Source organism: Callorhinus ursinus, unplaced genomic scaffold (assembly GCF_003265705.2).
Source record: "Callorhinus ursinus isolate GAN/ISIS: 27379988/994484 unplaced genomic scaffold, GSC_fseal_2.0 scaffold14, whole genome shotgun sequence".
NCBI classification, from domain to species: Eukaryota; Metazoa; Chordata; class Mammalia; order Carnivora; family Otariidae; genus Callorhinus; species Callorhinus ursinus.
This window is the reverse complement of record NW_027397076.1, coordinates 17,628,278-17,650,941: the sequence shown is the minus strand read 5'-3', so window position 1 is coordinate 17,650,941 and position 22,664 is coordinate 17,628,278. Positions and strand designations below refer to the sequence as shown.

The following is a 22,664-nucleotide window of genomic DNA, read 5'->3' as shown; positions in this document are numbered from 1 at the left end:
CTCCCTCTCCCTCTTCTGCTCCCCCTGCTTGTGCTCTCTTGCTCATGGGTGCTCTCTCCCAAATAAATAAATAACATCTTTTTTAAAAATATAAAAGAAAATAAATTTTCAAATCATGATTATATCAGATCATACCAAAAAAATTTCATAACTTATTGGTAAGGCTCAGTAAGTAAGGAAGTGTATTCATTTAACTACTTGCATTCAGAAGAGTATATATATATATAGTACTGGGCATATATTTTACTTGAAAAGCAAACTTATAGTTTTTTGGAGTAAGTTTGCCTGAGAAAAATATATCTATTTATATATCAGCCGCTAGAATTCACTAAAGGAATCTTCAGATCTTCGTGCAGGTAGGTGGAAGATGCACTTGTTTAAAATGAAAGGCGACATCAGGGAAGCGGGTAGGAGGAATGAGTGAAATGGTGTAGGCAGGAGCAAAAGCACAGCAACGGGAAAGAGAGGTATTTGACCTTGATGTGGGTGGTGAGAAGGCAGTGAAAAATGTGCTTTAGGAATAAAAATGAGAGGCGCTTGGGGAAAAAAACAACAACAACTGAGTTTTAAAAGATCATTTACTGTAGGGCCAGGAGAGCCAAATGCACAGTGAAACAGTGCTAGGCTGTGCTTACAGCTCCCTTAGAGATGCTGCGCACACTGTCACCTCGTAGCAGACGTGAGGAATTTGTCTGCCGCTATCATGTAGGACAATCAGTTCATGCACCTCTCCTGGCATGATGAGCTCTTTGCGAAATGAAGGAGTACTTAAGACAGACAAAAATCATGCTATGACAATCTCTACTCCCTCTATTATTTCTTATTAAAGATCCCTCTTGATTCCAGTGAAAACCATTAGAGTGGTTGAGAGAATAGACATTGAAATCCAGCTCCAGGTTTCCCATTTACCAGCTCTGCAACATTGTGCAAGTCCCGAACCTCCCGACGTCTCAGTTTTTGCTGGGGTAAGATGAGTCATTGCAAAAGCAGGGGCTAACATGAGGTCCAGCACAGAGATGATTCAACCCCAATAAGCATTGTGGATTACTATCGATTTTTGCTGCTGCTGCTGTTGTTTTTATTATTATCCTGAGTCAGATCTAAATCTATTTGATTTGACTGGTTAGTTGCTTGTTTTTTGTTTTTTTCCCAGTTCTTTCTAAAAAATGTTTGGAGAGACTCCATCATTTTTTGTTCCAGTATCAAGGAACTAATATTCTATCTAACACCATTTTATTTCATAACTTATATTTACATTGCAGTGGTTAAATAGGTCTGAATTTACTGCAATTTATTCAATCATATAGAGGTTGAAATTATTTTACTAAACATTTAGAAACAGAAACATAATATCACTAAGTATACAGTGATTCAGGCATATAAAATGATGGTTAAACAATATTAAATTGGCTGAATTTCCCCTACACTTACTCAATTACTAGTAGTTTCTTGCTAATTTCTATTTCTAACATGACTCTTAAGCACAGAAATATCTAGAGAAAACAGACTTCTTTCTCAGGTCTTGATTTTCCCAAGGAGTTCATATGATTTCAATCAAGTAATTTCAAATTTTGCAAAGCTAATCTGTACTAAACTAGATAATGCTAAAGTGTACCATCAAAACAACTGATCCCATTTTAATAAAATATCCTGCTTCTCAGATGAAAGAAAAAAAATCTCCCAGTCATGAATTAATTCCATACCAAGTGTTTAATATCCATTCAGTATTGGTATATAGTTTATGTAAGCATAACTACTTTTTCTGAAGATTCTTTAGAATGGGTTTGAAACTATTATTTAATTTTTCTACCTAAGCTGTACTTGGCATTTGCGGAAAAAGTATTGTCAATAAATTAGGACAACCTATTTATTTGACTAATTTATTTATCTATAACTCACTTTGTTCCAAAAGAACAAAGTCTATAATCAGGTAGAATCCAACTTACTGTAGTTGAAATTTCCACTGATTATTGGATCTTTTCTGTAAGATTATGAAAGCAGTCAATTAAAGTTTGATTAAGAATTAATTGAAAATTGAGGCCATCCCTCAACTGGCGTTTCAACTATAAGGTGACTGCTACTGGATGCCATGTCTGAGCAGAAAATAAAATGAGTGAATATGTGGATGTGGGAAAAACAAATTCATGGTAGAAGCTTATGGTAAAAGTGTAAAATGTTTTCTTATCTACTCAAAGCATTACACTGCCCTGTCATTCATCTGGGGAAAAAAAAGAGAAATTGTTTTAATAAAACATTTAATTTATTTAAAATAAAATATAAAATGAGGTTTTGAAAGTTTACATTAGGAAAATGCATAAATTCCTAGAAGACATGTATAAGAATATTCATAACATTTATACATGATAAGCTCCAAACCAAAAACAGCCCACATATCCAACAAGAGTAATATAGGTAAGTGATCTATAGTTTATTTTTACAGTGGGATAATATACAGAAATGAGAATATTAAAAATTACTAATATTTAAGAAAATGTGAATGAATCTCATGAAAATATTTAATAAATCAGATGTAAAAAGCATGTTCGCATGTTTCATAGAAAGTTCAAAAACCTGCACATGATAACTTGCATTAAAAGTATCCGTCTTTAGAAGTGTTGATATGGGTTCCCCTGAGGGTGAGAGTGAAGTAAGGTGAGAGGTGACATGGGAGTGTAGGGGCGTCCAGGACGGTGGTTGTGTTCTGTTTATGATATGCGCGCTGCTTACACAGACATATTCACTTTGTAAAAATTCACTTAGCTGTATACTTATAATTTGTGTACTTTTCTGTGTGCAATAAAAAATGCTTCAAAATAGAAAAATGTCAGCGTAGATTGTTCAATGCCTCCCACTGTAACATCCATCGGTATAATATGCCTGTGGAAAAGCTGGAGTGTTCTGGACTTCTGAATAGACAGCCCATTCTGAGTAAGGGGACCATCCATCAACACTATGACTAGTTGAGAGCTGAAACAAAATTGGCATCTTCAATTGACTCCTCTCTAAAGATCCGAATATTTTATTTTATTTTTTTAAGATTTTATTTGTTTATTTGACAGAGAGAGACACAGCGAGAGAGGGAACACGAGCAGGGGGAGTGGGAGAGGGAGAAGCAGGCTTCCCACTGAGCAGGGAGCCCGATGTGGGGCTCGATTCCAGGACCCTGGGATCATGACCTGAGCTGAAGGCAGAAGCTTAACGACTGAGCCACCCAGGTGCCCCGATTCTAATATTTTAATAGATGAACATACTTCACAGGTGCTGAACCGTCTAGCAAGATCAGAGTTACGTTCTGTGAAGTGAGAGTTCTCAATTCTTAATTGTTTTTTCTCAATTGAAGGTGCGAACACTTTAACTCATGTATTTTCACAAGTACTGTAGTTTTGACTTGTTGAGCACCCTTCTTAGACAAATATTTTCGCAAGATAAAATTCATCAAATAATATCTCTTTGTGTATTTTGATTGGTTGCCAAACTTAGGTGCTGTGAAATTGTAAGGCTTCTTAATTTCCGTTCCTTCCCTTATAGAATATAAATTTATCAAATTAAAAATAGGAACGCAATCAAAAGAGACTTGTACAAGTGGAACTATTCTAAAGCGCAATTACAAAATTAAATCTTCAACACTATGTAAACTCTCATCATCCAATTTGTTCAATTCCTCCCTTGCTTTCACGGGGACAAATTTTAATGTTTTCCTGTTCCCATTCTATTTTAAATAAAACTTTGATTCAATAAAAGCTTCAAAAGCCAAAGTTAATGGGGGCTCTATTTATTTAATACTTTGATGAAAGATTTCAAAGAAATTTTAAAAGAAATGTAAACAAAATTCAAAGGGCTGATATACCAAAACATTTAAAAGGTATCATAGTATATACAGTTGATTCACAAAGTAGACTTCAAAAGCTCATCTATGTTTAAAATCAAATTGATGAAAGGAATCTAAGTCAGAAAACATACACTGCAAAGCTGAAGTAGTCTTTTGTGTTCAACATCTGCTTCATTTCAGAAAAGTTACTTTCCCTATGTCTGTATAAAAGTAGTTACACATTTTGACACTTCAACTTCTTTTTGGATTGGTATAATAATGAAGCTAGTTTCTGCACTATTATAAATTAGGTGTTTATCACAACCAATTCCAAGAATATTTCTATTCCTTAAATTTTCTTAATTAGTAAGAACCTGGTTTTTCCTCCACAATGTGCTCCAGCAAAAATTGGATTCACACTCTCACCTCAAAAATCACATTTGATTTTGAACATTAGTTGAATTTATATTAGCATTCAAGACGTCAGGTATTTCACATTTCACCTAACAAATTTCCTAAAACTTTTTTTTTTAGATTACATGAATTGGATGAAACAATATCACATTTATCAGAATTAATTTTTTTGTTATTCTATTTAGAGTATCTGATAACATGTAAAATGTGTATTATTTGTGTGTTCTTGAAAATCTTCTGTTAATGGAGCTGGTATCACAGCTATTGCTTCACATTCCGTATGTGCACAGGAAAGCTTAGAATTAAAAAGCAAGAAATTTGATCTAAATGCAAAATCAAACTTTACAGAGTAAATTGTAATCATACTTGCTGAAGTTGTGTGGGTTCTTAAAATAACCCCTAATTTTTTTGAAGTAGATGCCGAGGCTTTGTGGCAGTTTCTGGTCTTCATGTGTTCAAGGATATCACTTGTGGATATCTTGTAGTAAGTGGTAAATATCAGCAAAGATTTTGTGGAAGGTACATGTTTATCATCAACTTTCTAGAGAAATTAAAATGCCAGAGGCATTTTACTAACATTGACTTTTGTTTACATTCATTGTTGTCATAAGAGTTTACTGTAAAATAAAGAAATGCGTTACCAAACCAAAAAAATAATATTTGTAAATTGAGAAAGATTGGAGAAAATCACTGTAGCAAAGGCATCAAGATTTTTCACTACCATAGGGCAGGACAGCTCAACCTCTGATCCCCATGTATATTTTGTCTAAAATTCAAAAGTATAAGTTTCCCCATTTTCATTAGCCTCCACTGACTGGTGGCCAAGTGACTTAAGTGCATCTCCTTAGGGTGTTAACAGAGGCCACAACTAAACTAGCTGGTACACGGCTGGGTCAATAGGACAAATAATTCCTAGTCCTACATAGACTGGAAAGAGTTAACTGTGTCTGGCCACCTAATTCTGAGAGCACTTCAGTTATCAGCTAACACCCTGAACACTATCCTTGAAAAGATGTTAGTTACCTCACTTTCCTCTAACTTAGAGAAGTTTCTCTGGTCATCTTTCAGATTTACGCAGTCATAAGAAGAACTCTGTTTTCTGTACATGTATCTCATACCACTAGATCAGACCATGACCAAAGCTGGAGGTACAAATTGTTTGTCTACACAATACATCCCATCTTATTTTAATACAACAACTAATAGTAATATTTCATTGAAAACTAAAAACTCTGGGACAGATGCTAAAGTGCATGGGATTCTGGGACACTAGATGGCAAGTTAAGAACCTTTTCAAGTTTTTATTTTGGAATTCATGTAATCAGTTCTCAAAGAATGAGGTTTTCCTGATAAGGACTTTCACGGATCAAAATGTATCCCATTGGTCCCTACCAGTCTCTTTTTTATCTATTGTAGTAAATCATTACTTTTTCACAGTTCTACTCAATATGGAAGTGAAAGAGAGGCGCCTGGGTGGCCCAATGTGTTAAACATCCAATTCCTGGTTTCAGCTCAGGTCATGATCTTGAGGTCCGGACTGAGCCCCACGTTGGGCTCTGCACTCAGCTCAGCACTGAGTCTGGTTCAGGTTCTCCCTGCCTCCCCCTCTGCTTCTCTCCCTACTCATACTCTCTCTCTCAAATAAATAAATAATAAAATCTTTAAAAAATTTAGAAGTGAAAGAAAATAAAAGGCACTTTAAAAAGAAAAGATAAGAAAAAGCAGTCCATAAAGAAACGTAAGCAGAGCAGTTTTCAAGTTGACCAACAATTCTAGGTGGGTGGGAGGGTAATTGGAAGTCCAGTGAACTTACATTCTTTTTCTTCCATTGGCTAATATATGCCATATTGCTTTATTCAATTCAGATTGGCAGCAAATTAATATAATTCACTATTTGATACATATTTCATTCGATTGCTTCTATGGGTGATAACTCCATGATTCTTTGGTCTCCATTTGGAGCTGGTAGCTTTTCTATTGATTTAATACTTGGTGTTCAATTTCAGAGACATATGTTGTCTCGGGAAATTCTGCAGTATAATACCCTGAATATATGTGTAGTACCTGTGATTAGAGGAGCCAATATAACCAACCACCTGTTGACATCTTACTTAATCTGAATGTGTGCATAGAAAATAAAAATGTAGCAGAAATAATTGTCTTCAAAGAGAATGGCTCAACCATCAATTATGATTTTTCTCCCTGTGACCTTAACAATCTTATTTATAATAAAAGCTTTTTTCTTGACACTGGTAATAAATGATTATGTTTTGGGACCCCTGGAAATTGCCCCTATAGTATTTTAAAATATTATAAATTTAAAAAATCATAATCCTATATCATATTGTTCTCTGGAGAAAGAATAAGCCTGATTCCCAAAATAGATAACTCTTCAAAATATAGTAAGATAATTTTCACATTTTCAGATGATCACTGCTTAATACTCTCATTTCCTCAGTCTGGACTTCTCCATATATGTTCTTCACTGAAATTTAATTTAAGCAATCAAACCAAAACATATTTTGCATCTTTCTTTAATTTTGAAACTGATTTCCATTTCATGGCTGTCATTATGACATGACCAAATTAAACTGTGAATAATTGAACATTTCATATTATAATATGGCAGTAACATTGGTTGATCATTTGGTTTGTTTGGTGCAACCTAGTTATTAAGATGGGAAAAATAATTCACAAACTTAGTTAAAATTTTTTTTCTAGCAATCTAGAAAACTGATTAAGGCCAATACTTTTTTTTTAAATTATGACTTTAAATACCATGTATTTTAAATAAATTTTTAGGTAATCTTATTCTGTATCTAAATTGCTAAAGGTTTCTGTAGAAATTGCTGGAGGAGTCATGCAGAAGGGATTTACTGGGAAACTTCAGGGGGATAGATGTTCATAAGAACCTTGGGTCAGAGCTCTGATTATGTAATTAATTTATTCTATCACTTGAGGTGAATCATATTAAAACCATGAGTCTCAACCATAAAATGAGGGGTTGACTATGCTCTCCAAGGTACATTCTAGTTTGATATTTATCAACTGAGTTGTGAAAGAGGAATTAATGTATATCTGAATAACTCTTAAAGCCTTAGAGTGCTTTTTCCTCCCAATATAATTCTTCTTTATCTGGCGAATTCCTTCTCAGCCTCCAGGTCTTAGTTAAAATACCATTTCCTCCCTTTTGCCTCCTCCATTTCTTCCAAATGAGATTGGTGGGCCTCCTATGTTCTCCTAGAGCACCTATATAAGCACTTATTCCCATTCAAATAAATTATCGGCCTCAACTAATTGCCTATTTGTTTATATATGGTCTTAAAGACAGGACCAAGTTTTTTTTTTTAAAGATTTTATTTATTTATTGGAGAGAGAGCACAAGCAAGGGGAGTGGCAGAAGGAGAGGGAGAAGGAGAGGGAGAAGGAGACCCCACTGAGCAGGGAGCTTGATGCGGGACTTGATCCCAGGACCTTCGGATCATGGCCTGAGCCGAAGGCAGATGCTTAACTGACTGAGCCACCCAGGCGCCCCAAACCAGGACCAAGTCTTATTCACGTTGTATCTGCAACATCTAGGATAATGTTCAGCATTAATAAATGCACAATAAATGTGTTGAATGAATGAAATATTAAAGTCTGTATTTATAAAAGTAGTTTTTACAAGTTCTACATTAGAAGTACTAAGTACAGTCCAAATAAAGTGAGTAAGTTGCACCAAATGCAAATGAAAAATTTGAATGCTACCTTTATACAGAAAAAGAAAACTAGGATTAAAAAAAAAAAGAAAAAAAAACTAGGAAATATGGCTACTTAATTGTACTTCCCTTCATTTTTTTTTTGTTGTTGTTGCTGTAGTTGTTGTTACTTTTATGTGAAAGAAGATGATGAGTCACCAGAAATTTTGTTACATTTGGGCAGATTGAGTGAACACTTTCTTAGGATATTTCAAATGAACAAAATATATTTACTATTAAAAATGACATGAAGATATTTTCACCTAGGAGATTTAAATGCATCCATGCCACACTTACATGTTCTGGCTGAAGAATAAACTAAATATATTAGAAGTACATAGCACAAAGTTACTTAATTATTCCTGCTTTCTGAGTAATAAGATGACTAGAAGAATATATAAAAACAGTAAGAAGGCAAAATAATAGTGTCTTTGTAGTAACACCCAAAATTCATAAGGTATTGACTGTAACCTAATCCATAAATATATCTGGTGGAAGAAAATGTTCTATGGAACTTAAATATATATTTTGTTCAATTGTATGCATGCTCACAATGTTCTTAAAGATCTTCTTTCTTCAATGTACAAAAGATGACAAGGCACCATAATTCTCCTTGCTCCCACTTTTTTTATATATTTTTTTATATATCATTTTTTATATATCAAAGGTCAAACTCACAGACTTGCTTAGCACGGAAAATGAAAAGCAAGTTCTAAGAAAATAGGTTACAAATGTTAAATGCTTCAGGTCATGAGGCATGCCCTAAAGGGATTTCCTAACAAGATTTGGAATACAGAAACAAGGGATGGCACAACACAAGTAACTTTAATCAAAAACATTCCTGAAGGAAACTATCTTTATATCATGTAAAAACCTCACATCTAGAGTTACAATAAGTTCTGTTTTTTCTCCCCTGAGGACAAAATAAAACAAAATAATGTTCTTTTTATTTTTTTTTAGATTTTATTTATTTATTTATTTATTTATTTATTTATTTATTTATTTAAGAGACAGAGCATGCACATCTGAGCAGGGGGAGGGGCGGAGGGGGAGGGAGAGGAAGCTTGGGAGCAGACTGGCACTGAGCATGGAGCCCAACACAGGGCTTGATCTCACCACTCTGAAATCATGACCTGAGCTGAAACCAAGGGTCGGATGCCACTCAGGTGCCTTAATGATGTTCTTTTTAAAGATTTTTTTTAATTTGTTCATTTGAGAGAGAGAGCAAAAGCAGGGGGAGAAGCAGAGGGAGAAGCAGACTCCCTGCTGAGCTGGGAGCCTGAAGCAGGGCTTAATCCCAGGACCTGGAGATCATGACCTGAGCCAAAGGAAGACATTCAACCATTGAGCCACCCAGGCACCCCTGATTTTCTTTTTAGAAGCTATTTTTAATCTATATCCACTTCTTAGGCTCAAAACAGCTACATAAATCACCAAAATTTGAAAAACCTTGTAATCCTATAAAGTAGATCTAGCTATTGAGCTGTCCATATTATCTGAATATAGAGGAAATTGTTAAGAAGTAATACTAGGAAATTCTGCTGTGCAACTGTACATAACAAGAACCTAATGCAATTTCTATTATTCAGCTTTCTTAAAATGTAAAGATTATTATTCTAAGTGAGATATGTAGTAAAAGTCTTAATACTGACCTAGTTTAAGCCATTTAAGACAATGTAAATTTATTAATTAATAAGCATATATTTTCCTAATCTTTAAGAAATGTAATATGTAAAAAGGAAGTACTAACTTTTAACTCCTGACTTCTCACACTCATCTCTGTGACATAGGTGAAAATGTTTAAGTATATTTGAATTTCTATTGGAAAACAAACATAGCTATTAGCTATTGAGAGTAACCACTATCTAGCAGAAGGAGAATGGGACTGAGAATCAATTCTTGATTGGGAATTCCTGATTTCCACTTGGTTCATGATTTATACACTTACAGTGCCTCAATTTACTAGCTGTGTGAACTTGAACAAGTTATAAGGTTCTTTTCTCTAAATATCTAGCTGACAATGAAAATAAAACAAATCAACCAATATATAGCAAAAGTCGACATTCTTTCTCTCGTCCCTTCCATGTACAAAAGCACTATTTGATTTAAGTGTCTATTAATGAAGCAGTAAACCAAAGAATATTATAAATTTCAGTGTTGTACATGTTCTTAAAGTTCTATGAATTCAACTTCATCCTTTCATATATGACATAATGCAGACCCAGGAAAGTTAGGTACCTTGGCCAAAGTCATAAGTAGTGCCAGCCAGAAATAAAACTTGTTCTCTAAACTTATAGTCCAGTGCTGTTCCCAATTGTACCTCCTTCAGAGGTTGTACTATCTTTATAAAATTCTTGTACACAGCTTTTTATTTAAGCGATGATTCTACCAAACCACACTGTCTTGGGAATGTTGTTTAAATTTTTTTTTTAAGATTTTATTTATTTATTTATTTATTTATTTATTTGACAGAGAGAGACACAGCAAGAGAGGGAACACAGCAGAGGAGTGGGAGAGGGAGAAGCAGGCTTCTTGCTGAGCAGGGGGCCCGATGCGGGGCTCGATCCCAGGATCCTGGGATCATGACCTGAGCCAAAGCGCGCCAACGACTAAGTCACCCAGGTGCCCCTGTTTTTCAAATTTTTATCTCCTGTCCTCTCCTTGGTTTACTGAGCAACCAAGTTCAGTCAAAATTATTTATGAACATTTCTTCTTCCCTAATACAGAAATAAAAATTCTCACTATTATAAAGATTCATAAATGTTTGCATTCTAGAGCTGTGCATTGCATGCACCCGCACATGGTAATGACTGAAAAAAATGAAAAGAGAATAAATGATCTTCAAGGTTGAGATTACAAAATGTCAATGAACTGAAAAAGGACACATTAAGGTAATTCTTTTAGATGAGAGCACAAAGTAAAATATGAAATATTATGCAATCAACCTACAAACTTTAAAAAAAAAATCCTAAAGACATTGACAGCACACTGACATAAGCTCTTGTTGCAGAAAATCCAGGTTTGAAATACTGCTCTAGAACTACTTATTAGAATATTGAATATTATGTGGGAGGATAGAGAAGGCAGTCTTTTTATTTTTCAGCCCACTTAGAGATAAATTAAATTCTCTTCAGGCTGATTTATAGAGTCTACTAGATAAAACCTTTCCCTAAATTAAAAAAAAAAATCAGTCTCTCTACCATTTATAACACAGAGAAAAGGTCCCATGGAGTGTTCTTTTGCACAAAACTGCCTCAGTTTTTCTTAGAACTCCCTTCCATAAGTAGAACACCATTGTCTTGAAATGCAGCTCTTTCCATTTTTCTGTTAAGAGTATAAGTCATGAACTAAGCGAAAATATTTAAGATCTAAAAGGGATAAAGAATCCAGCATAAAAGGGAAGAATGTTTAAAGAACATATTAGAAAACAGGATGCCTTCGAATTCTCTACATTTCTGGATTTGAAGCTGAATTCAAAATATGTGCACTTCTTATGGTAATTAAATGCTAATTTTAATCTGCAGGCATCGGCACGATGAGAAATATATATTCTGCTCTAGATGAAAACTCTTAGTCTAGTTGAGAAGTGGGAATAAATACAATAAATCATCCTTAAAAGACAGTGGAAATTTTAAAACTTTGAGATCTAATAGTTGGAATTATAAATTGAAGCTCAGGTGGATGAGTTATATTCATTTTTCATGTTATTTTGTACAAGTGGTTCCTCTCCATACATGTGAATTTGGAAATGTCTTTTTAATCCAGCATTAATGTGCTTCCATTACAATAAAATTCCTTTAGAAAGTAATGGTTATAAGATGCACCCTCTGCTAATTGTCAGGCATGGTTTTTACATTCATCTAATTTTCATCCTCAAAGCAGGCCTATGAGGTTTGTACCATTATTTATATTATATGAAGGAGGAAGTCAAGCTTAGTGGTAAGTGAATTACTTGCAGAAATAACAGAGTTGGGATGACACCTAGGTCTGTCATTTTGATTTTTTTTTAAGATTTTATTTATTTATTTGAGAGAAGGAGACAGAACATGAGCAAGGTGGAGAGGCAGAGGCAGAGGGAGAAGCAGACTCCCTGCTGAGTGCTGAGCCGGGCACGGGGCTTGATCCCAGGACCCTGAGATCATGACCTGAGCTTAAGGCATATGCTTAACTGACTGAACCACCCAGGTGCCCCTGTCATTTTGATTTTTTTGTGTATGTGTGATTTAAATTATAATTTAATCCATATGGACATATTAATCTAACAAATTTTCATTTAATTATTTTTAGTATAGTTGAAAAACAAATGATCTAGTATTTATACATTGTTTTTCCCCAGCTTTACTGAGATATAATTGACATAGAACGTTGTATAAATTTGTGTTGATTTGATACATTTATGTATTATAATATGGTTACCATCATAGCTTTGGCTAACAATGCCAGAATGTCACATAATTCCATTTCTTTTTTGAGGTGAAAACATTTAAGATCTACTCTCTTAACGACTTTCAAATATACAATATAGTCCTGTTACTTATATTCACAATGCTGTATAGATCCCCAGAACTTATTCACCCTCTAACTGGAAGTTTGTACAATTTGACCAATATCTCCCATGTCCCCCATCCCTCCTTCCTGGTAACCACCATTCTACTTTCTGTTTCTGTGAGTTCAGCTTTTTTAGATTCCACATGTAAGTGAAATCATATGGCCTTTGTCTTTTCCCCCTTATTTCACTTAGCAGAGTCCATCCATCTCACCTTCCTTCTCATGTCTGAATAATGTTCTATTGCATACATAGTAACACGTCTTTATCCATTCATCCATTGGTGAGCTGTTAGCTTGTCTCCATTCTTGACTATAGTGAATAATGCTGCAAAGAACATGAGAGTGTAGGTATCTCTTCAAGATCCTGTTTTTGTTTCATTTGAATATATACCTAGAAGTGGGATGATTGGGTCTTATGGTAGTTTTTTGTTTTGTTTTGTTTTTTGTTTTACGTTTTTGAGGAATCTTCATACTGTTTTCCATAGTGGCTGCAACAATTTAAATTCCCACCAGCCATGCCCATGTTCCCTTTTCTCCACATCCTGGCAAACACTTATTTCTTAGCTTCTTGATGATAGGCATTGTAACATGTATGAGGTGATAGCTCATCGTGGTTTTGATATTCATTTCCCTGGTGATTAATGATATTGAACACTTTTTCATGTAGCTGTTGACTATTTGTGTACTTTTTGGGAAAAAAATGTTTATTTAATTCATCTGCCCATATTTTAAAGTGTGTGTGTTTGTTTGCTTATTTATTTATTTAAGTAGCCTCTACACCCAATGTAGTGCGTGAACCCATAACCCAGAGATCAAGAGTTGCATGCTCCACTGACTGAGCCAGCCAAGTGCTCCATCTGTCCATTTTTAAATCAAATTGTTTCTTTGTTATTGGATAGTAGAGTTCTTTGTATGTTTGGACATTAACCCCTTATCAGAACTATTGTTTGCGAATATTGCTTTTTCATGTTATTGATTGTTTCCTTTGCTGTGCAGAAGCTTTTTAACTTGATGTAGTCCCACTTAATGCCTTTTGTTTTTGTTGCTTGTGGTTTTGTTGTTACATCCAAAAAATTGTTGTCAAGACCAATGTCCAGGAGCTTTCTCTCTATGTTTTCTTATAAGAGTTTTACAGTTTCAGGTCTTATGTTTAAGTCTTTAATCCAGTTTGAGTTCATTCTTGTAAGTGGTGTAAAATAGGAGTCCAGTTTCATTTTTCTGCATAAACTTACCCAGTCCTCCCAACACCATCTATCAAAGGGATATCTCTTTCCCATTGCGGATTCTTAGCTCTCTTGTGAAATATTAGTTGACTGTATCCACAGAGCTCTCTTTCTGGGCTTTTGATTCTTTTTTTTTTTTTTTTATTTCTTTTGCCTGTTTTTATGTCAGTACCATATTGTTTTGCTTACTATAGCTTTGTAGTATAGTTTGAAATCAGGAAGTGTGATGCTTCCAGCTTTATTCTTTCTCAGGATTGCTTTACTAGCCAAGGTCTCTTGTGATTCCACATGAATTTTAGGATTGTGTTTTCTATCTCTGTGAAAAGTCCCCATTGGGATTTTGATAAGGATTGCACTGAATCTATAGATGATTTTGGGTCGTTCTTCCAAGCAATATAGGAATTCTCTCTTCAATCTCTTTTTGTCTTAGTTCAGTCATCTGAAAAAATGAAGATATAATAATACTTAATTTTAGAATGATTATGTAAAATGCTTAGAGTAATTCTTATTATGTAGTCTACTCTTTATAAAGATTATTTTTCTCTAATTTAGAAATATAAACAGCTTTCTCTGAGTTGGGATAAAATTTAAAGTAATGCAGAGTAAATAAAATTAAAAAGTAATTTTTGGGGGGATACCTGCGTGGCTCGGTTGGTTAAGCATCAACTATTGATTTTGGCTGAGGTCATGATCTCAGGATTGTGAACTTGAGCCCCACATCAGGCTCTAAGCATGGAGCCTGCTTAAGATTCGCTCCCTCTTCTTCTGCCCCTCTCTCCCCTCTCTAAAATAATTAATTAATTAAAAAATAATTTTTTTGAGGAACAAACAAGTTGTAGAGATCTAACCTTACCACTCCCAATACATTTAAGTGATTTTCTAATGAAAATTATTACAATTTGGCCCAAGGCCTATAATGCCCAAATACGGATTTTATGGATATTATCTTTCCAGAAATAAACCATTGCTTGACTTTGTACCAGAACTCAGGAAATGTCTTAATATATGGAAAGTTCTACATTTTATTGGTAATATTGCTGTGAACTGAAAAGCTTCAGTAAGAATGACTAGAATAATTGTTTTACAATAGTGTACTTTAAATATTGCAAGTAAAATAATTTACGTTATTGAAAAATACAAAAGAAAATAATCAAAACTAAAATCAAACAAAAGTTTAAAATATAGGAAAGGGAATTTTAGAGGGAAGTCATGTTAAGACAGTGACTTTACAGTTAATTTTGGACACTTAAATTGCAATGACACAAACTTTTGGCACCAGTTAAGAGCTTTCTGCCCCAAATGTTCCAACAAGAAAATCACCAAGAGAAACTTACCTTCCCAAAAGCCCCCTCATGAAGTTCCCATAAAATAAAGAAATAACCTGAGTCTCAATGCCTAAGCTGAGCCTTTATCAGCAACTTTTAGGTAGCTCAGGTTCCATAAAAAAATTCTTGCTTGGCTTTAATTGATTTGTTAATGACAATATAAGATACATACTTCATATTTTAATATATTGTATTCTTTTGTATACTAGATTATATTCAGTGTAGATTGTATTTTTATCCTTCTTTCTCTTCTTTTCAATAGGGTGAGCCAAACCCTAAAGGAAGAAGTTTCTGTATTAGCTATTCTCATACAAGGGAAGACAAGATGTCTTTTTCTTCCCCCATTTGGGTAACTTCCAGAATTTTCTTCTATCCCCTAGAAAGCAGTCTTCTATTCCATTCCTAACTTGTAACTGTAAATATAGAAATTGACACCTTTCAACAACTCAACAGAACCATTAAGTTAAAACTTTTCCTAAGAAAGCATCAATAAATGAATAAATAGAATAATACACTAATATAAATAAAATTAAAAATTAAACAGTTTTGAAATATAAATATAGACTGTAGTTTAGTTAGTAGTCTTGTACCAACCTCCTGATTTTGATGATTGCATTACGGTTATGTAAGATGTTATCATTGGGGAAAGGTAGGTAAAGGACATATGGAACTCCGTATTATTTTTACAACTTCCATGTAGACTTTAACATTATTTCAGAATAAAAAGGTTTTGTTTTCAACCCAAATATGGCAGAAAGGTAATATACTTGAAATTAGAATATTTTACCCCTAGGATTACTTAGTCCACATGTTAGGAAATGAAGTCATGAAGCACTGTCATATTCAACATTTCCAACACATGGCTCTCTGTTAACAGCCAAACCTTCCCGTCCATATTGTAATTAACAGTGCTGGATGTAGGAGCGAAATGACATACCTGGAGAACTTCCAGAGGATTCCCTTATTGCATTTAGCTCTTAAAAATAATCAGGTGGTCCAGAATATCTCACTAAAATAGTTTGGGTAGTGTAGCACAATGGTGTTTCCGTAATGAAGCTCTTGAACCCATGTTTCATTTTTCTACCTCTGAAATAAACCTAATTACATTAAACTAGCCCCCACTGAGAAGGCATCAAAAGGATCTTTCTAGTGCATCATTCTTTCCAAAACACTTTTATCAGTGTGTATGCCAAGAACAAGGGTCATTTTATGGAACACATGAGATTATATAAATGTAATATATATGTGTGTATACATATATATATACATTATATGTATACATTATATATATATATATATATATATAATCATTTTACAAACTCTAAAGCAAATACCCATAAAGATGCTGTGATCATTTCTGTTTGAATCACTCTAACAGAGTCTTCTGAATGAGATGAGATGAAAGTGTATGGCCTCTTACTGAAGGTAGATAAGGCTTTGCAGTAGCTAGATGAAATTAGACAGCCCTCAGTATGTCTGAATCTCTGTTTCCTATGAAAATAGGGATAAAGAATCAGGAATTGTGAAGATTTTTGTTACATAATTATGTTAAACTGTCTAGGACAATTGTTAGCATATATAAGAAACTTGCATAAAATGTTTCATTCCCCACCCTCACTACAAAAGACAGAAATTAAATTATCCTTTGACAAGTGACCCCTACATTCCTTGAGAAAATGTGTCCTGTCCAATATTAAGCTTCAGCTTCTACAGTCATTTGGAGATAATGTCTTGACTATTTTTGCATTGACTATTTAAGGATTAACAGGAGCCCTGAAGCTCTGAAGATGAAATCCACAGACTATAAGTAACCAGAAAGCATTTCCTGTTATTATAGCTACACAGTAATACATTATATTGATTTGAATTTTTATTATCCTGAATTGTTTTTAACATAACACAGCGTTCATTGTGTAACTAAACTAGACCAGACTGTAGTAGTTTCTGATTATCTCAGCATTTAGCACAGTGCCTGACACATAATACTCAAAAATATTTGTGGGATGAATAAATGATGAATGAATGAAATACTTCTTTAGTGATATTGGTGAAAAAATAGTTAAGTGATTCAATGTATTTCTTTTATGCAGCTATAAGAACAATTAAGACATAATTATTAGGATATGTTGTGCAGTTTTGTAGAAAAGTTTCGGAAGAATATCACTGAATCTAGACCACATCTGCTTAAATTTAGAGTAACCTCCTTTTGTATGGTTTTAGGTGATTAATTTATACATACAGATCCTGATAATGGAAGTATGTGCTAATGACAGTATTAAAAAGGAAACCATTTGCTCTAAGTTATCAATGAATCTTTTTAAAGAGTGATAGAATTAGAATGCCTTATGTAAGAATGTGGAATTCAACACCAAATGCTTGCTAAAGAAATGCATTTTCTATGTGAATAAGTAAAGAAATATTAAGATTCATCCATTCTTTCTCAAGATCTCCAGCATCAGTCTTTTATCCTTACTTGCTCCTGGCTAACACAGGACCCACCCACTGCCCTCTTCAGTTGCTACTTGCTCAAGTGTCAGTCTCTCTACAGGACATAGCAGCTGTCCCCAGGTATATAATCACCAAGTGACATGATGTCTACAATGAGTCCTATCATGTCTTACAGTTCTATTAGTCTTAGCCACCAACAGAAACTTACACCTGTGTCCCTTTCTAGTCAATCTCAAAACTCCGTCAGCAGCATTCCCTCTGTTGCTATAATAGGTTAATTAGTAGTACTTGTTAATGAACTTCGTGTGGACTCATACAGTATGTACTCTTATGTCTGGATTCTTTCCTTTTGCCATACAAAAGAAGTTTGAAATCTATTACTCTGTTGTATCAATATTTTATTCCTTTTATATTGAGAGGTAGTCCATATTCTGAATACACTACAATTTGTATAGACATTTTTCCTATTGTTAGACGTTGGGATTGTTTCTAGTGTTTGGCTATTGTGAATAAAGATACTATTAATATTCTCTAATAAGTCTTTGTGGACATATGTTTTTCATTTCTCTAATAAATGCCTGTTCAAGGTGGCACATATTTAATTAGTCTTTTCAATTATTTTATGTAGTTATTTTACATCTTCTATTAGAAATATTATGTCAATCTTTATATATATTTATATAAAGATAGAGAGAGAAAATATATATAAATATATTTTATATTTAAATTTAAAATAAATTTTATAAATTTATATATATTTTCTCTCTCTGTATGTAATTTGCCTCTGCATGTCTTTAATGTAATCTTTTCATAAGACATTTCAAATTTTGGTCTAGTTCAAATTTTCATTTTTTTGTAGCTAGTGCTTTATGATTCTTTCCAAAGAAATATTTGCCTACCCCAAGTTTGTGGTTTGTGAAAGTTTTCTCCGATGATTTCTTCCAGAATTTTTGTAGCTTTAACAGTTATGTTTAGATCTTTGAACAATCTTTAGTTAATGGTAGTGTATGCTGTGAAGTATGAGTTTAATTATATTTTGTTTTATCTCAAAGGACAGTTTGTGTACCATTTGTTCAAAGGATTTATTTTCTAGTTTGTTGTTTTGGTTGAAAATCAGTTGACTGTATAAGTATCAGTATATCTTTGAACTCTCCTTTCTGGTCCGCTTATCCATATTTCTAGCTTTAGCTATTCTATTTTGATAACCATAATATTAAAGTAAGACTTAAAATCAGGAAGTGCAGTTCCTCCAAATTTGTTATCTATTGCAGATTCTTTGAATTTCCATGTAAGTTTTAGGATCAGTTTGTTAATATTTACAACAAAGACGGATGAAATTTGGATCAAGGGTGCCTGGAGTTTACACATCAGTTTGAGGATAAGTGAAATTCTGGTATCAATTTGTCTTTGCAATATGTTATAGTTTTCACTGCAGAGGTCTTGCATGTCATCTGTTAAATTTGTTAAATTTCTTCCTGATTATCTTAAGTTTTCTTGATGTTATTGCAAATAAATATTTATATTTTAATTTTATTTAATTGTTTTTGATTAGCATATGGAAATACAATTAATTTCTATATATTACCTTGGATGAAATGAACTTTCTAAATTTTCGTATTTGTTCTAGTAATATTTCTTACAGATTTCCTAAGAGTTTCTTCAGAAATAAATATATTAACTATGAATAAAGACAGTTTTAGTTCATTTATTTCAATCTTTATTTCAGTTTGGTAATTTGAGCCTTCCTTTTTTTTTTGTAGGTAAATCTGTAAAGTTTTTTAACCTTTAGAAAGAACCAAATTTTATCTTTTAAAATTTTTGTCTACTGTCTTTCTGTTTTTTTTTTTAATTTCATTGCTTTCTGCTCTCATACTATTTTTTTAATAACTTTTACTCTGGGATTAATTTGCTTTTCCTTTCTGTGCTGATTAAAAACCTAGAATTATTGCTTTAGTAATTTTTTTTCTTCATATAGGCATTTAAAAGTATAAATTTCTAAGAAATGCTTTCTCTGTATCCACTAAATTTTAATGTGCTATGTTTTCATTATTATTCAGTGAAAATATTGTCTTCTTGGTGGTTTTTTAAAAATTCATGGTTTACCTACAAAAGTGTACTTTATTTCCAAATATTTGCATATTTTCTAGATATTTTACTGTCATTGGTTACTAATTTAATTCTATGATAATTTTAGATCAGATTTTATGAGATTTTTCTTTAAAGATTTTATTTATTTATTTGAGAGAGAGAGAGAGCACAAGTTGGGGGAGGGGTAGAAGGGGAGGAGGAGAGAGAGAAAGAATCCTGAGCACTGAAGCACAGAGCCTAGCCTGGGTCTGGATCTCATGACGCTGAGATCATGACCTGAGTTGAAACCAAGAGCCGGCCACTCAACCAGCTAAGCCACCCAGGCATCCTAGAATTTATAAGATGTTAGTCTTGAGTTAGGTTTATTTTATAGCCAAGCAGATGTTTACCTTGGGGAACATGCACAAAGTTTACACATTTTGCACATGTTGCAGTCATATTTTAATAATGTCAATTAGAACAAGATGTGTAACAAAGGTGTTCAAATTTCTTGATCCTTGCTTATTTTTTTCTTGTGGACCTTCCTTGGATTCACGGGTTCCTATATCCAAATGTCTGTTACACATGTCAGCTTTAATGTCTAAAAGATATTTCAGACTTCACAAAGGAAACTTTGCCCAAATACATCCCCCCACCAAGTCTCCACTAATTCAGGAAGTTCCACCGTTATTCATCCCTTTGTCCTTTGCTCAGGTCAAACACTAAGAATAATCTTGTATTTCTCTCTGTCTTCTCCATGTTTTTTTTTTTTTAATCTTACACACTACTTTCAACCCATTAGTGGATTTCATTCTACCCCAAACATATTAAAATCTGACATCTTATTGACATCTCTACTGATAAATCTGTAGTCCAACCAGGATATCTTTCCCTAACTGCTCTCATTGCACTGCCCCTCTGCTCATGGCTTCACATCCCAGTTGTCAAAAAGAGCCAGGATGATCTCCTTAAATCTTCCTTTGGCTTCCTGTTGCAACCAGAATTACATAAACTGCATATCATAAACTCCACAGGCCCTACATGAGCTGGCCCCTGCATATTTCTCCAATTGATCTCAAGTTACTCTTCCCCTCCTCCATTATTCTCCAGACATGGTAGCTCCCCGCTGCCCCTTCTATATGAAGTTTGAGGATTTGGCATTTCCCGTTTCTTCTATTTGGAGTAGTAGTCTTCCTGTAGATTATCTGTTTACCTCTTTCTCTTTATGGAAATCTCAACACAAATATCAACTCTTCAGAGGGATCTTCCTTCACTTCTCAAATTCATGTACTACCCACCATCACTTGCTCCATTTTATCTTTTTCATGACCCTTTTATTCCCTGAAACTATTTTATTTCGTTGTTTACGTATTCCTTATCTTCCTCATTCCTAGAATGTAACGTTATCAGGGAAGGAGTTAGATGATTTGTGTTCAGTGCTCCTGTTGTATACCTTCTCTCTTGTACAGTGCCTGATACATAGGATTTACCCAATAAATACTGATGGATTGAATGACTCCATCTCTCTGAGTTTAGAAAGGAGACCCAGGCATTTGATTTGATTATTAATGATAAACATTCACAGATGAATGGGAAGATTCCTATAAGTCATTCACTTTTTAAATAACCCTCACTTTTTCTGTTTTACTTAAATCCCTTCCCTGCATTCTAAATCAGTTCCTCCTGTCTCAAACCAGTATATGAACAACAGCTGCTTGCCTTTTTCATTCAAAAACCATCATAAAGTTAGGCCTCTTTCTTCTTTCCAAACTAAATAATTCTGCCGTTTTTTAAAAAATCCTGCCATTTTTAACACTTCATAAAGTTCTGTATGCCTACCCTTGAATTTTTTCTGTACTCTATTTGCAGCCTTATCCGACTGAACTTTTTGCCATATGCAAATGTTCTATATCTGTGCTGTCCAATACAGTAACCCCCAGCCATATGTGTGTAAGGAGCACTTGAAATGTGAGGGAACTGAGTGACTGAATTTTAAAATTTTATTTAATTTTAATTAATTGGAATTTAAATATCCACATGTAGTTAGTGGCCACTGAATTAACACAGTTCTTTTGGAAATTGTGGAATATTCCATATGCTCTGAGGCAGAAGCACATTTTACTTACTAGTTGGTGACCCATATTAAATATGAAATAGGATATTATTTTTTAAGTTTTTTGGGGAAAACATGTCCCAACACATTATTTAAAGCAAAATTTGAATTTAGATTGTCTTAAACTTGACTTTAATTATAAAATTGATGTTAGAACATTAATTAGCTATATCAAAATCTTTCTGTTTATGGAGGAAGCTGACATTAAGAATCTTGATTTATGTATTATAAAAACTTCTATGATGTTTCTCATATATGGTGATATCTTCTTGATGAAATGAAATATATATAACTATTTGGTTTTCCTAAATTTTTTAAAGATTTTATTTACTTATTTGAGAGAGAGAGAACACAAGCAGGGAGGAGGGGCAGAGGGAGAGGGAGAAGTGGGTTCCCCCCTACTGAGCAGGGAGTCCTACACTGGGTTTGATCCCAGGACCCTTGGATCATGACCTGAACCAAAGACAGCCGCTCAACCAACTGCCACCCAATCGCCCCTGGTTTTCCTAACTTTTTGAAATAAATGCCATTCAGACTAGATTTTCCTCAGATACCATTTTATGATGCTATGTTTAAACTTCTTAACGCTAATGAAACCCCTTGATGCTATACTTATTTTCAATTTCAAGGTGAGGGATGTGTATTAATTAGAGACAGCTAGAGGTGTTTAAAAGTCAACCTCACATATCTGGGTCATGGTTATGTCATGATATCCAGTGTGCTTTCTGATTGAAATAACTGTTCATTAAACTCATAAGCAAGATTTATAACAAATTTAGCTATCAAACACATTTTCCTATTTCTGAATTCCTATGTTATATCCTTGCTTCTGATTTGAGGGATTAAAATGAGCATTACCTTTATTTTATTTTTGTTTTTTACAAATAAGGAATGTCTTAGTTTAAGAAATGAATGTCTATATTTGCTAGCTTACTTAATTGAGCTCGGCAAAACACTCAGGTTCCAAAACTCATTTATGCT

The 22,664-nt window shown here is 33.8% G+C and overlaps 1 long non-coding RNA gene across 2 annotated transcripts in view; it reads left to right on the top strand.

The window, feature by feature from the left end:
- LOC112831893 (uncharacterized) overlaps positions 1-22,664 on the top strand; it is a 90,658-nt gene that overhangs the window by 19,179 nt on the left and 48,815 nt on the right. Inside the window, exon 4 of one of the 2 annotated variants that reach the window (XR_012380657.1) lies at positions 15,318-15,404. The exons of the other annotated variant lie outside the window; for it this stretch is intronic. This is a non-coding gene — a long non-coding RNA (uncharacterized lncRNA). The remainder of the gene's footprint in view (positions 1-15,317; positions 15,405-22,664) is intronic. 2 annotated transcript variants of the gene reach the window in all.